Source organism: Macaca nemestrina, chromosome 7 (genome assembly GCF_043159975.1).
Source record: "Macaca nemestrina isolate mMacNem1 chromosome 7, mMacNem.hap1, whole genome shotgun sequence".
Taxonomy (NCBI): domain Eukaryota; kingdom Metazoa; phylum Chordata; class Mammalia; order Primates; family Cercopithecidae; genus Macaca; species Macaca nemestrina.
In genome coordinates, this window is record NC_092131.1 from 46,414,812 (window position 1) to 46,430,844 (window position 16,033).

General features: G+C 39.4%; 2 long non-coding RNA genes across 2 annotated transcripts in view; one reads left to right on the forward strand and one right to left on the reverse strand.

The window, feature by feature from the left end:
• LOC112425188 (uncharacterized) overlaps positions 1–14,406 on the forward strand; it is a 32,351-nt gene extending 17,945 nt beyond the window's left edge. Inside the window, exons 2-3 of the long non-coding RNA XR_003016253.2 lie at positions 2,414–2,499; positions 13,687–14,406. This is a non-coding gene — a long non-coding RNA (uncharacterized lncRNA). The remainder of the gene's footprint in view (positions 1–2,413; positions 2,500–13,686) is intronic.
• LOC105473668 (uncharacterized) overlaps positions 1–16,033 on the reverse strand; it is a 78,175-nt gene that overhangs the window by 18,952 nt on the left and 43,190 nt on the right. The window lies entirely within an intron of this gene.

Genomic DNA, 16,033 nt, shown 5'->3' on the forward strand with positions numbered 1-16,033 from the left:
CCTCTAACTTATGCCAACATTCAAGGGGAATGACTTGTTCTCTGGCCAGCTCTGAAGGATAATTCTTCTTCCCTCATTCCCACTTTCTCAAGTGCCTGGCTAGATTTCCTTTCAGTCAAAAATGGTGTCTTTCCACTTTTCGGTGTCAGAAAATGTCCTCTGATATTTTCCAAGGCTTTCCCTTAGACGTCTGATATGTGAAAGCCACAAACCAAGAGATGTTACTTGGTTATTCTTGTGGCTTCCCTAAGTTTTCTCCCTGTGTTGAGTTGGAGCAGCTTCTCAGCCACAGTGTCTACCTATACCTATATGCCCTTTGAGAAACTCTCAGAATTATTCTGAGAGTCTGCATTTTTAATGACCTTATTTGATAATGCATGCTATAGACAGATGAAATTTAATGTTTAAATACAGAATCACGTTTATGCACAATGTTATATCCTCTATGTGAGAAAAGGAATCATATTTCTGTCATTTGCTTTTCTACTTAAGAAAAAGGCTTTACTCCCTCCTAATCCTCCCAAGTCTGACATGAAGTCAGGCTGTTTCATATTTGACACCACTGGGAAAATATCAGGAAGGTGGAAATCATGGTGAAGCCATGGATTTAGGATTTTTGGTCTGTGACTTTTGGTAAGTAAATTGTAGTATGTCTGAGTCATTCTCTCAAATCTTCTGAGTTTGGGGGAATGGGGCTATTGTTGGGCCACTGTTTGTGACTTAACCCCTAGAAAATTCAAGTAGAGGATTCTATAAATCTGTGATCTGCTATCAACTCTGCTGTTTATAGAGGATCAGGTACAGTTTAAGAAAAGAACATAATCAAGGTATGGAGTTTCTTGGAGATAACACTTTTCTATTTCCTTTTATGAGAAAACATAAGGGTTGTACTAAGAAATTAATATATTTTGAAACTTATGAATAGTAAAATTTCCCATTAAGTACATGTTCATTACTTAAAAATTAAATATGGACCCTTTAAATAATTCAATATTTAAGTTGAGAGGGATCATAAAAATAGAGGAAAGGAGAAGGACCATTTTGGCAGAGAGCCCATAGTGCAAATAATTTGATATTAATACTAGTTAGATGATTGAATTCTGTCAATGATTTACTTTATTTTCTAAATTAAAGCAGTTTTAAGATTATACACATACTAATGTCCCCTTGATTTGCATTCAGATGTGCTTTCTTGAATGGGAAAGAAGAGACATAACTGTGGAATTTTAGTGGCAATTTGTTAAACTTTTGAGCATACATGTATTTGTTTTGCTGAAACCACAGAATCGGATCATGAACAAATAAATTTCTTATACAATTTCACATAATGTCACCAATAAAATACCTTTACTGAGTTATAATTTTATACTTTCAGGCTTTATATAGGATCAACATAGAAAAGTTACCCAGAATACCTTCATAATTTTACAAAATTGCAGTTGAAGACATTGTTTTCCATTTTCTAAAGATCTTGTAGCAATTCATCCTTGAAACCAGATTGAAAATTTTTCATTTTAGAAAAATTTAGAAAAATTATAGTTTAGAAAAACTAAAAAATTAGAAAAATTGTATTTGCTCCGTCTAATTAGGCAAGAAGTCAAATATAACTTAATATATAGCCCAATATGTTTCTATTTTTGTCAAAGTCACTAAAAAAACTCAAATTAGATTCGCTGCCTTGCTGCACTAATTCATTTAGTTCAAGTACTTGGTGATTTTAGTTTTTCTTTTCTTCTTTTTTTTTTTTTTTTTTGAGATGGAGTCTCATTCTGTGGCCCAGGCTGAGTGCGTGGCACGGCTCACTGCAACCTCCACCTCCTGGGTTCAAGCGATTCTCCTACCTCAGCCTCCCTAGTAGCTGGGACTACAGGCACATGCCACCATACCTGGCCAATTTTTGTATTTTTAGTAGAGATGGGGTTTCACCATGTTGGCAAGGCTGGTCTTAAACTCCTGACCTCAAGTGATCCGCCCGTCTCGGCCTCCCAAAATGCTGGGATTACAGGCGTGGGCCACTGCACCTGGCCTATTTTTCTTATTTTAAAAATTAATCATTTATTTGTAAATGGCATATAACCATACTGAAATAAAAAAGGTATAAACATGAAATAGATTAAAGCAGGCATTTATATGCATAAATTCTGTGTGGTTGCTTTTTAAACATTCTCATTATCCAGAGTCATCTGTTTTTGTTTTGTTTTTGACAACATGGACATTATTTATAAGGTTGAAATATAACTTCATTGATTTTATAAATAGGGATGATTATAAATAGCAACTTTGTGAGAAGTATACATATACTTTTTTGACACAACAATTAGAGGTGATCATAAAATTAATTTCTAATCCTTTGCCAAATTGGCCAATGGTCAGGAATAAATATTGGCTGCTTTGTTAATGTGTTTATTTTCAGGTCTTTAACAGTATGATCTGCCTGGCCATTGGTCTCAAAAATAATTATGGATGTAGGTTTTGTTCCACACTTCAGAGTTCACCTTGGTAAATGAATATATTCTTTCCTTATCATGTCTTGTGGGGAAAATGAATATATTTACATGAAGCAAGTAGCATATTGCCTGGGGAGAGATGAGCCTTGGCTGAAAAGATGGAATTAGATTTATGTGACAGCAGCTGTTCTGCAATATGTGTAGCAATATCAACCAATTTCGATTCTTGAAATAAGTATGCTCATATTTCCTCCTAACTTCCAACCAAAGTTATGCTTAGGTAGGAACTATGGTTAATAAGGATACTCCATCAATATTAAATGTAATAATTACAACTAAAATATATGTGCTACTTTATGGTTTATAATATAAATGGATAGGCAGGGAGCCAAAAATGTCAAATTCTGCATCCGTTACGATTATATTTGGCTATGTAGACAAGAATAAGAAAAGAAAACACACACACATACACACGCACACATACACACAGTGCAAATATAGAAACAAAACACCCCTGGCTTAAACAGGTGGAAAAGCAGTTCTCTCTTATCTACAAAAAGAGCTGAGACAGGTTATCTCTGGTCCTTGTGGTGGCTCCACAATGTCTTGCTGCTCTGTCATCCTTAGTATTATCAATTTATGGGTCCACAGTAGCTACCTGCGCTCCAGCCTTCATGTCTATGTTCCAGGTAAGAGAAAGGAGGAGCAAGAGAAGGGCCCACCTCCTACCATTTTAAGAAAACCCCCTAGAAGTACCACCTAACAGTTCCACTCATACATAATTGGTCAAAACTGAGTCATGTAATCACATCTAACTGCAAGGGAGTTCTGAGAGCTGTAGTCATTTAGCTGGGTACGTTGCTACCTGAAATAAATGAGGGGTTCTGTTACTATGGAGGAGAGAAAGAATGGATGTTGTGCCAGGCACTGTTTTGTTCACTGAAGAGTACCATGTAATGGTTAAGGGCATAGGTTCGGAGTCAGACTGCCTGGTTCCCAATTCTGTTTCCTCATGTATTAGTTTTGCTACCTTGAACAAGTCATCTGGTTTGGTGCCTCAGTCTGTAAAATGAAGAAGACAATGGAACCTACCTCACAGGGTTATTGATTCTAAAAACATAAATCCCTCAATACAGTGCCCAACACATAGAAAATTATCAGTGATCTCTACTAATGTGCTTTTTGTGTATATTTTCCCATTGAATCTTCATAACAATTCTATGAAGTGCTTATTCTTACCCCCATTTTACAGATGAAGAATCTGAAAGTCATAGAGGTTAAATATTTTTTTCTATGGGCATTCAGTCAGTAAATGGCAGCGACTAGATCGAGCCCAAGTCCTTTGACTAAAAATCCTTACTCTTTTCCCATACAGAATGCTTCATTACTAGACGTCTGTTATATGATATCTTAGCCCGAGTTTTCCAGAAAGCAGAACCCAAGGCAAAATGTAGGCACCTCTAGGTATCAAATGCAATGGATTCCTTAATCCCCAAGACTGTCTTAAGAAAAGTCATATAAACTACTGCATCTCAGGACAGTCAGTGTTAGGGGAGGAAGAGAAAAACTATTCACCAGCTCCTGTCCCCCACTGATGAAAATTTTGCCCCATGTGTGGGGCGGCAAGTGGGCCTCACAGCATCACATGTCAGCAGCAGGAAAAAAGCTCCAGGGTGAACGGTGAGGTGGGTGTATTTTGGACACAAGGCAGGGCATTGTCAAGTTGTTCCTGTGCAAAACTGATTGAAGTGCATACAGAGTTGGTTCCATCGAAATAGCTGAAGCAGAAATAGTGTCCATGGGCCCTGAAAAGAGGTGAAGCCAAGAGGATATTAAGAGGGCATAAGAAGAGTTTAACAAATAAGGCAACTGATACTCCTTTAATAAATCTTTTATTGCCCTTAGCTTGCAGCAAGGTCAAACAGGATATTGCTTAGAGTAATTGTCTAGTTTATGTTTGCCCTTTTGGGTTTAATAGCAATTAAGTATAAACAACTGTAAAAGCACCATTGACTAAGGCACCATGTTGCTGGAGTTGCCAGGTAAAACAGTGACCACTCAGCTAAATTTGAACCTCAGAAAAACAATGTGTAAGTAAGTCTCAAATATTTCATGGGCATCATGTTAAGTTTGACTTTGCAGTAAACCACCGATAATTCTTTTAGTACAAATATGTCCTAAATATTGCATAGGACACATTTATATTTAAAAAGATGTTCATTATTTATCTGAAATTCAAATTAAACTGGATGTCCTTTATTTTTTTCCCTCAATCTGGCAACCCTAATGTTAGCTCATGTGGTCATTTAGTATTCTGGCTAAGCACCCAGAATTGGCTCTACACGAAAGTAAGCAGACACACACTAAATGAGATTGAAGTGATAACAGACATTTTCTACTTAAAAAATATTCCCCAGTGGGTTTGCAGTTATAGGAGCTGACATTTTATCACTTGAATCATTTATTTGTATTATGACATTTTATCTTCAGAGGTTTTAATTGAAATGCAAATAAAGTAACTCAGAAGGGTGCCTCGCATCTTACCTACTACCAAGTTAGAATGCCTTAGTTACTATCCTGTAGCTGTGCTGTCTGGAGCACGTGGACTTGTTGGGTGCTGTGCTTGGGGATGAGGGGCTAGAGAATCACGCCTAGGTTTTGCACTGCTTTTAGCTACAAGTCAGGTGGCCCCACAGAGGGAGGCAAAGCAGTACAGTCTTCCCGTGTCCAGGAGAGGAGAACTGGATATTTGTGAACACAATATAATGTCTTTTCATAGAGCCCTAAAGGATTAGGGAAAACCTTGAATTGTTAGATTTTGAGTAGAGAAAATACCAGTGACAATAATAATAAGCTTTTATATCATATGGCTCCATATTATATAATATTTTATTTGGTCATTGAAAAATCCTAGAAGTTATACAGATATAAGTAGCCTCATTTTACAGATTAAAAATTTGAGATTAAAATATTAGGAGACTTGCTTGAGGTCATAAAGCTGCCTAGAAACAGAATAGAGACTGAACATATATTTAGTGACTTGAGATTTTCTGCATGTTTTCCATCAATGGGGCTCAAATTTATTCAAATGACAGAGCCTCTAAGTGTTATGGTGTCCCTTGTGAAACATCTAACTAATTCATTAGGCTATAATATATGTATACAATATCAGAATCATATGTCCATGTCAAAAACTGTCTGCTAAAATAAATATGAGTTATTTATAAGTTTTTCCATGAATATAAATATAGGAACAACTTTGTGAGACAGACACTCGCATTACCTTCATTTTGCAGATAAGAAAATGTCATAAAGAAGTTAAGTCACTGGCCCAGTGTCACAGCAAGAAGTAAAAATTAGCCTCCAACCCAGACTGTCTGACTCCAGAACTCATGTTCTTTAAGCATTATGCCATCATTTTGCTAATGCAGAGGAACAAAACTATAAGAGGGATTCAAGATGAAAAGATTTTAAATGGAGCAAAGATTACACATTAATTCATGTGTGTGTCTGTGTGTGGCAAGAGGTCTTGCAGGACTCCGGTTTATTTGTGCTCATGTAGCTTTGGCAGGTTTTAGAGTTCAAACCATCCTAGAACATCACCCATTCATTTCTTCATTCATTCAACAAGCATCTCCTATCAGTAGGCACAGTTTTATGAAATCCTTAGGGATAGAGAGAAGACTAAGATCCAGTTCTTGCCTTGAGAAGAGAGACAGGCAAATAAATAATCACAGTACAGTGTGATCAGAGCTACTCCAGGAAAATGCAACAGTGCCACTAGCACACAGAGGGGTGGCAGGCACCTCACCTAATTTGGGGTCAGTGAAGAATAACTGAGGGAAGGTGACACCTGGCCAGGAGTTTGAGAGATGAACAGAAATTAGTTCTGTGAGGTAGGGGTCACTGGTGGAGGAACAGGACATTCCAAGTGTGCAGGATGGCATCTATAAGAACAAAGCATGACAATACAAAATGGTCCATCAGAGAGTGCCATTTCACTCAGCCGTGTTTAAACAATCGTATTAACCTGTAAAACCACTGTTTGCTACCAAAAAGTGTATGCAACATCCCCGACTCTTACGTCCATCCCCAGACCTCTCCCTCCCCAGCCCCTTGCTATCTAACCCCATAACCGAACATCTCCCATCACTGACTCCAATCCCTGGGGTCTGTATCAGACATGGAGTAAGTTTACATGTGTGTGAATTAGGTAAGGTTAACGTTATTCAGTTTTAGTGGTAAAACATATTAATCCTCCAGTGGTGCCCAGTGTTTAGAGGAAGGCTATTTTGGTCATTTTTGCATTGGAATACGGGAGAAAGGCATCTGATGAGGTCTGAGTGTAGAGAGTGCACTGGGATCTGCAGCAACGGCTTTTATTATCAAATATACTCCCAACGTTGTCTAAGGCTCTTCCCAAGCCTTCACAAAGAAGCAGAACCCTATTGCCCTGATGTGGGACACATATACCAAAAGCCCAGAAGCCAAGGGACACAGATAACATTTTGTTTAGCAAATGATGGGCAGAAATTCAGGGGTTGGTCGAGCTGCATGGGGAAATGATTACAAAAGAGAGTCAATGAGGCCATTTCAAACTTTCTACCTTTTCCTTCAAGAACAATTTCACTCCAGCTCTGACCCAAGAACACACATGTAGCCCAAGCAAATCTCCCAAGTTAGCGCAACCCACTCTCCTTAGAAACCAGTCTATCAAGCCACCTGCTATTACCATAGCATGGCTTTTGGAGTGGGAGGATGTCTCTCATCCTTTTTCCTCTCTCCATCCTACTTCAAATGACTCATCGAAATTCTTCTACCAACACATACAATGTTCGTCCTGCAAAGATTACTAGGTAATACTGTTTTCTCTGTCTTGTTGCATTTTCTGCCATGTTTGCTCTAGCCCAGTGATGTATCAATGCACCTTATTGATTGGCATCTGCCCCAGGGGCCCTTTCATCCAGCTTTAACCAGTTCCAAAGCATGTAACTGCCCACCTCTTAGGTAGTTGAGAACCATTATATTAGAATTACACAAACAGAGAGAGAACCAAAATTCTGCAGATGACCACCCCAAAATATTGTTGTGTTACTATAATTGGGAACTTTTCTGCCCATGGTGGATGAGGTTTGAGCAAACAAAGATGAAAGTTGTGGGCGATGGAGTAAATAGATTAATGCTTTTTGTCATCTCCCTAAGCATCCTGAGCATGTGTATTTGTTAGGGTCCCAGCAGGAAACATGTGGCACTCAAAGTGCATGATTAGAGAAAGGTTAATGAAGAGAATATATACAAGTGTAAGGGTAGAGTTGAGGGAAACCAAGAGAGGATAGTGAAACCCTCCTATGCTAGCACCAGCAGAGACTGTTACTACCTCTATGACCTCCAGGCCTAAGAGGCAAGAGGATGGAGAGGTTACAGGAACCTGGAGAATTTCACCCAACAGGAGCTGTGGCATTTGGCTGGGGAATGCAGCCATTGTCAAACCATGAACTGACAAGGAAGAAGTAACCTCTCTCTCTCTTCCCTTCTTCTAATCTTTTGCTGGTGGTGCTCACAGCCCAATCCCAATCAGAAACCCAGGAGATGGGCAGCCTAACTGATGTGGTCCATAAAGGTCAACCTCTTGGGGCACAGAACAGGGTACAGAATAGATCTGAATCAAGTAAATGCAGAAGAGTGAGTGCAACATCTACTTCAGTCAATGATTACCACATTTTAAAAATGGCTGGATCTGCTCACATTATGTTAAACACAGTGTGTACACTGAGCCTAACAATGATGGCTAGCAACTTATAACTGGATATCAGGGGCGCAGCATGACTAAAACCATCTCTCATGTCTATACATGTTGCAGATGCATTCCATAAAATTTCTGAATTCATCTCTTAAGAAAAACTATGCTTTTTACACAAGTTCCTTAAAAGAATCATAACTATATGAAAAACACTACAGTATGCTCACTAAAGGCTATAATTAATTTTGGACAACTTATAGACTTTGAAATGCCTTGTTGAAATGCCAAAATTTCTGACATTTTCTGAAAGAAAATTTGCCCAACAGGCAAGACAGTGGATTTTATTGTGGACTAATAGCTGTCCATGCAGCGTGATTCACCACAGTGCCTCCTCACTGGGTCCTGAGGTGGGACATCAAATAATTAGAAATTCCTTTTCATGGCTTAGTAGTTTTGTTGTTTTATTTTTGTAAAACGTAAATACCCTGAGAATTAAAACATCATTCATTCATTCACTTAATTCTTTCTTCTTGAAATGTTTATTGCTACTATCTGTTAGACTTGGAGTAAAAACATGAACGAGACAGTCTCTGTCCTCAAGGCGATCAGAGTCGAATGGAGATTGGACAATGTAGTCAAGGATTCCAGAATTGGTTGATACATGCTATGGTAGAGGCATGCACAAGATCCTATGGGGGGACTATCTAAGTCTTTCACGATGGATGGAGAAAGGGAAGGACGGTGATGAGAATAAAGAAAGACTCTTCACAGCTGACATAATGCCTCAACCAAAGATAAATGGGAGTGCGCCAGGTAGATTAAGTAGAGACAGTGTAGAAAGGAGATTGCAGGAAAAATAGACCCTTCCTCACTTGGCTTCAGATGATATGAAGCTAGAAGGAGACTCTAAAGTGTAATGAGGAAGGGACTTGAATGTTATTCTAAGGAATCGGTGAAAGGTTAAGTAGAGGAAAGGCCCTCTAATATTTGACTACAGAAAAATCATCTTGAGGCAATGCAAAGGATTGGATGAAGGAGTCAAAACTGGAAAATGAGTCAGTTAAGAAGGCCTTGCAATGGTTTTAGCACAAGGCAAAAAAGTGTAAACTAATGAGTAAGAGGAGAAAGAATGGAGAGATTCCAAAAAAATTTTAGTAGGTTACTGAGCATGACTATTTAATCAATTCACTGTGATAAAGACTAGGAGAGGGTGTGGATAATTAAAGGAGAAAGATTATTATGATGCCTGTGTTTTTGTCTTGGGAGACTGGGTAGAGAAGTTAGCATCGAATAAGATGAAGCATACAGGCAGAGGGGCATGTTCACAAAGGAAAGTGGTTGAGTTTTATCTCACATATCTTGAGAAAAAGCATAGGAGAGAAGTCCGAGAGGTGTGAATATGAGTGATAACTAAAGCAGTGGGCCAGGAAGAGCCCTCTTAGGAACTATGGGGGGCAAGCAGAGAAGAGGTTGGAAGGCTAGTCTTTCAGGAAGCACCCATATTTGAGGGTCATATTAAGGAAGCGTACATAGAGCACATAGAGATGAGAGTCAGAGATTTTAATGAAGCAGTGGTCTACAATATCACGTGCTACACAGACAGATCATTCTAATCAGGATGCATTTGGCTGCAAGTAACAGAATAAAAGTGGCTTCAGTCATTATAAATGACTCATCAAGTAGTCTGAGGTAGGTGGTGTCTTTCTGGGCTCTGTGACCCAGTGATGTCATGGAGGATCCACACATTTTCCATTCTTCTTCTCTGCCCACCTTCAGGGTATAAAAAATTTCACCTTCAGGGTCACAGGCTAGATATTACAAGCAAAAAGTTTGCATGTGAGAACTTGCCAAACAGAAATCAAGGGGAGTAGAGACAATAAGGCTTTCTCCTTGTGTGCCTCATTCTTTTTCAAGGAAGAAAATATTTTCCAGGGGATGGCATCAGATTTCCCCTTATGTCTCACTGATCAAGGGTCCTTGCCCTTCCTAGGTCAATAACTGACAAAATGAAAGGCGTTGCCATGACTGCCTGAGCTCAATCATGACTCATCTCTGAGGGCTGGGCAAATAAAATGGAGTCCTGTTAGCAATGTCTCTCTCCTACAGGAGCCCAGTTAGTATAAGGACCGGGGAGTGTCCACTGGATTTGGCAATTAGGAGCTTACGGGTGGCCGCAGTGAGAGAAGTTTTAATGGGGGCTGAGTTAGGAAGTGGCACTGAAACCAAATTATAGTAGGTTGAAGACTGCATAGTAGTAGGCTGTAGGCTGTTCTTCGACTAAATGGGAGTACGTTTATTAGCCCTTTGCTGAAAACAGATTTTTATGAATGGAGAGATAGCAAAGGTTATCTAAGAGTTCAGGGAAAGAAAAACCAAGAAAGAAGAAGTTGAAAGATGGAAGACAAACTGCCCAATTCATCATTTGAAAAAAAGTCCTCCTTTTGGCAAGGAGGAGGATTTTCTCCAAATTTTTCCAAATTTGAATTTCTTTTCATTGCTAGTCTCAGCCACAAATGTAATTTTTAGAAGTCTGAGTCAGCAACAAGAAAGGAAGGCTATTCTGAACTCTGAATAGAGCCTTACTATTCCACAGCTGTATACAACTAGGGGAGAAATGTGATTAGAATGTTTCTACAAAGAACCTAAATTAAATTAGCTCAGAAGAGATTCAATTTTGAACTCCTTCTAGGATTTTTGATAGATTATAGATTTCATTTTTAAAATAAGGATAAGGTGGAGAGTAGGGTGATACATCCCATTGAATAAGAGAATAGATTTTCTATTAAAGGCATGCACTGTACATTTTTCTTTGGCACTTAAGAATAGTCTGTGGGCTGGGTGCAGTGGCTTATGCCTGTAATCCCACACTTCGGGAGGCCAAGGTGGGATTACAGGTGAGGAGATCGCTTCAGTTCAAGACCAGTGTGGGCAACATGGTAAAACCCTGTCTGTACCAAAAAAAATTAGCTGGGCGTGGTGGTGCACACCTATAGTCCCATCTACTCACACTCACAAGGCTGAGGTGAGAGGATCACTTGAACCCACGAGGCAGAGGTTCCAGTTTGCTGAGATCATGTCACTGCACTCCAGCCTGGGCAATTTGGTAGGGCCCTGTCTCAAAAAAAAAAAAAAAAAAAAAAAAAAAGAACAGTTTGTGTGTGCCTCTATGAGCCTCAAAACGCATCTTTTCCTCTGTCCACCCATTACTGAGTAGAGTGGTAGATAGCCTCCTCTTCATATCGATAAACTCAAGAACAGACATTATCAGTAAGCTTTTTGTTGTTGTTGTTGATGAGTTGTCTCTTATGCAGCTGAGGTCATTGGAGTCTTAACTTTTGAGGTTAAGAAAATGTAAAGCAGCAGGAGAAAGGTTGTGTCTCGTACATAAATTTACTGATCAGAGTACACAGAGGACAGCTGATGATCTCTTTTCCTGGTTGTACAGCACTATCTCTAAACATGCATTTTACAGAAAGAGTCTTAAGTACAGGGAAGTTAAATACAGGGTAAGCCAGTCTGTATCTGCTGGCGCCTTTTTGAATTGCTTTAACCAATTTGGAACAAAATTCACTCTGGGTTTTACCAACTTAGAAGCACACAGTATCAGAGATGAAGGATTTAAGCAGTCCTCTGATTAATATGAGAAAACAGAGGTCTGGTAATCTCTGTCACATACAGCCCCAAACCAGAATCTGCAGCCTTTGCTCTGCTCTACCTGGTGGCCTCACTTTTACAATATCATATTTAATTAAGAGAAAATCCTAGGAAAATCCTAAAATCTCAATCATTGCCAAGCTCTCTTTAATTTTCAGGCATAAAAAGGCCTGTAGCTCTTCTTCTAGGCAGTGACCAGCAGCAAGCTCGGAAATGCTTTGTATGTGTGGAATTGCTAAAGGAACTTAAACTGCAATTTGCCTATTTATCCAATTCCTTGAATTTTGTTTTTTTATGGAAAGTTAAAGAGTGTTTCATCTAGTTCCTATACTTATACTTTCTTTTCTTTTCTTTCCTGTTTTTTTTCGAGACAGAGTTTTGCTCTTGTTGCCCAGGCTGGAGTGCAACAGTGCAATCTCGGCTCACTGCAACCACCGCCTCCCGGGTTCAAGCGATTCTCCTGTCTCAGCCTCCCAAGTAGCTGGGACTACAGGCTCCTGCCACCATGCCCAGCTAACTTTTTTTTGTATTTTTAGTAGAGACAGGGTTTCAGCATGTTGACCAGGTTGGTCTCAAACTCCTGACCTCAAGTGATCCACCCGCATCAGCCTCCAAAAGCCCTGGGATTACTGGCATGAGCCACTGCACCCGGCCCTATACTTATACTTTCTTTTAATAACAGGACAAAAACTTGTTAGGGTTCTTAGCTGTAAGCAACAGATACCAAACTCTGGCTAATTTAGGCAGGAAATGGAATTTAATGAAAGGATATTGGATAGTTCCTACACTCTCTGGAAGGGATAGGAATCAGGTTTAGAGGATACGCTGTCACACAGTGCTGAAATCATGCCATGGAACTAGTTCTATGAGCACCCACTGCTGCTACTGCTGCTGCATGATGGTCACTGCAGATGGCACTCCCAGCATGGCCAGTGTTGGCCCCTGGGCATGGCTGCTTTCCCTACTGACTCTGAAAATTGGACGTAGCTGTCACTCCGTTACCAGAAAGGATATGGTTTAGTCCCCTCTTGGATCTCTAGTTTCCAATTTCAAGTCTGGGGCAAGTGCATCTGATTGGCAGAATCTTGGTCATATGCCAATGTGCTAGCAGCAAAGGAGGCAGGAAAAGCAAATTTCTGGCATATTCAATTTCCTACAGTGGGAGGTTCAACTCTTCCTTATAATGTGAGTGGTTCAGACGCTACACAGCCAGTACAAAAGCCAAATGTGGATAATATCCTATCCAATGTACTGTGTATCACAGTAGTTTCATCTTATTGTTCTTACTATTATTTATTGTTTTGAGTAGGTAATATATTCATACATTGCAAGGTTCAAAAGATAAGAAAAGACAGTATATAAAAAAAAAACTTTCCTCTCTCCTGGCTCTGAGACATCCACATAGACTCCCTTGTATAATGAATTGGTTACTGTCACCAATATTCACTTTTGCTCCCTGGAGAAGCACTATTTTCCTCCACCCTTTCTAGGCAGACTTGATCATGTGATTTGACAATGAATTATAAGCATAGGTGATCTTATCACTTCTGGGCAGAAGTTTTAAAAGCCAATTTAGATTTTTGCCTCGTTCTCTTTCCTTCTGCCTTGTTGACTGGCAATGTTCCAGATGGTGCCAGACTGAGTTCCAGAGTGCACTATTTGATATTTTGCACCCTTTCCATGATGCTTTGTGGCCAGAGGGGCTGCCTTTCATGGACAACATCAACAAGTTTCCTTGTCCTCTGGCTTCTGTTTGGGTTCAACTAACGAGAGGTGCTGGTTAGATATCAGGGGGCAGAGGAGGGCGATGTTGAGATATTGATTCTCCTGCTCCCTCCCTTTCAGGTCTCCATGGGCTGGTTGCATTCCCGTACCAAAGATCTCCATCTTCTGTTCGGTGACATCTACTCTCTTTAGGTTCTGGTCACTGCTGTTGCTGGGCCTGGATGCTGTGCCATTTTTGTTGACTTCCGTGAACCTTACCCTCATCTTTACAAAGAGTACCTTTACTAAGCTCTCCTAAATTACTTGAGTATGTCATTTGTTTCCTACCAGGATCCTGACTAATACACAGAATGAAGACCAACTATCATGAGAAGACCTTTCCCCAACCTGCACCGGGCACACATCACAAACACTGAGATTTCAGAGTCATTTTTTACCACCACAAATCCTCGCCTATCCTGACTAACGTGCAACATTTCTAGTGTCTTATAATACAGTTATATTTTAACCAAGAATTGGTGTCCCAATCAGTATGAAGCTTTAATAAAAATATACCTACTCTGGTTCTATTCCTGGAGAGTCTAATTCGGTAAGACTTAGGTGGAACTCATAGTTTCTATTTTTAATAGGCTCCAAACCAAGGGTTTTGAGGATTTCCAATATGTAGAATATTCTTGTATTAGCCTATGTTTTTCAGATATGTTTTATGACTTGCAGAATATGGGGGTATATTACTCAGGGTTCTCCAGAGAAACAGAACCAATAGGGTGTGTGTGTGTGTGTGTGTGTGTGTATGTGTATAGACACACATGCATGTGTACACACACACACACACACACACACACACACACACACACACACAGATTTTAAAGAATTGGCTCATGTGATTATGGAGTTTGGCAAGTCCAAAATCTGCAGTTCAAGTTTGAAGGCAGTCTGCTAGCAGAATTTCTTCTTGCTTGGGGGAGGTCAGTCTTTTTCTGTTCAGACATTCAACTGATTAGAAGAGACCCACCCACATTATAGAGGACAGTCAGTTTTGCTCAAAGTCCACTGATGTAAATGTTAGTCTCATCTAAAAACACCCTCACAGAAACATGTTTGATCACATATCTAGGCACCATGACCCAGCCAAGTTGACACATACAAAAATTAACCATCGCAAGGGATTGTGCGGACCATGGGTAGGATTAAATGCAAAGTATGGAAGGGAATGGTAACATTCTTCCATTGACAGAAATGTAAAAAAAAAATCATATATATGTCAGTATCTGTATCTGTCAATGTCAGTCAGATTGACATCAGCTAAAATCTAAGTAAAATTCCTAGGTTCATTAGAGATATATATATAATATCCTTTATAATCCACATAGAATAATTATAACTGTATAGTTAAAATATGGGCTTTGGAATCAGATAGGCCCAGTTTTGAGCCCAATTTCCACCCCTTACTTGCTGTGTGAATTTAGACAAGCTCCTTGAATCCTTTGGTTTTCCTAACTATAAAATGTTTTCTTTAATGTTGGGATTCAATTTTAAAATGTATATGAAGCAGTTAGTACTTATTACATAGTAGATGTTCAATATGGTTATTAGTAAATGTATATCTTCAAAAATACTGTGTGTGCAAAATTGCATTTCAGTTCATAATAATATGAAAAGGGACCAACCACTGTGAAATCTTTTAGATATTTTTTTCTTCAAAGAATTGAGAAATAGTGGTAATGTAATTCATCACTTTCAGACTTTTATCTCACATGCATGTACCAGGAGAGGATGCCTGGAAGTGAGGCAGAACCAGGGGCTTGGCTAAGTGGAGGGAGAACAGCTCAGATGTCTTAGCACTCATAAACATTATGTCTGGGAACAGTTTCAGATTCAGAATAGTTGCATGGATATATTGGCAGAGAACCCTTCTCTTCTTTAACTAAGTACAAATGACTCATTTCTAACCTTAATGAGAAAAATGAGAAAGGAAGTGTGAGTCCCAGCATTGGCAGGAAAATCTACATACATCGTCTTCCACCCTTTGGCAATCAAACCTGGGATGTATTGTTCATATCTAAGCTTCTCCTTGAAGAGCAGAGAAAAATGCTGCTGTTGAACCAAGCATATATCCTGTCTAACCCGAGAAAGGGGCAGAGAGCTTAGCAGCAATCTTGTAGCTAACCAGAGCTATCCACAGGCCTCCCTGGATGCTGTTCTTGACCTTTGTTTCACCATTTTAGTTATTTGCAACATTTCCTCTGGGCAGCTACAAATACTTTGAGATCATTAGTCTGTAATTGTCACAAACTACATCTTTGTTAAATTGATTTAATCCCATACTGCTTAAAAGGTGATGGATCCAGAATAGCAGTCTTGAAACTTTTGGAGTAAAATTCCATAGCTTCCTACAATGCTCTGCTGCACCCAATAAACCTGTCTCCCATTGTGTAATGCTCTTTTTCTCTACATATCCCATTCT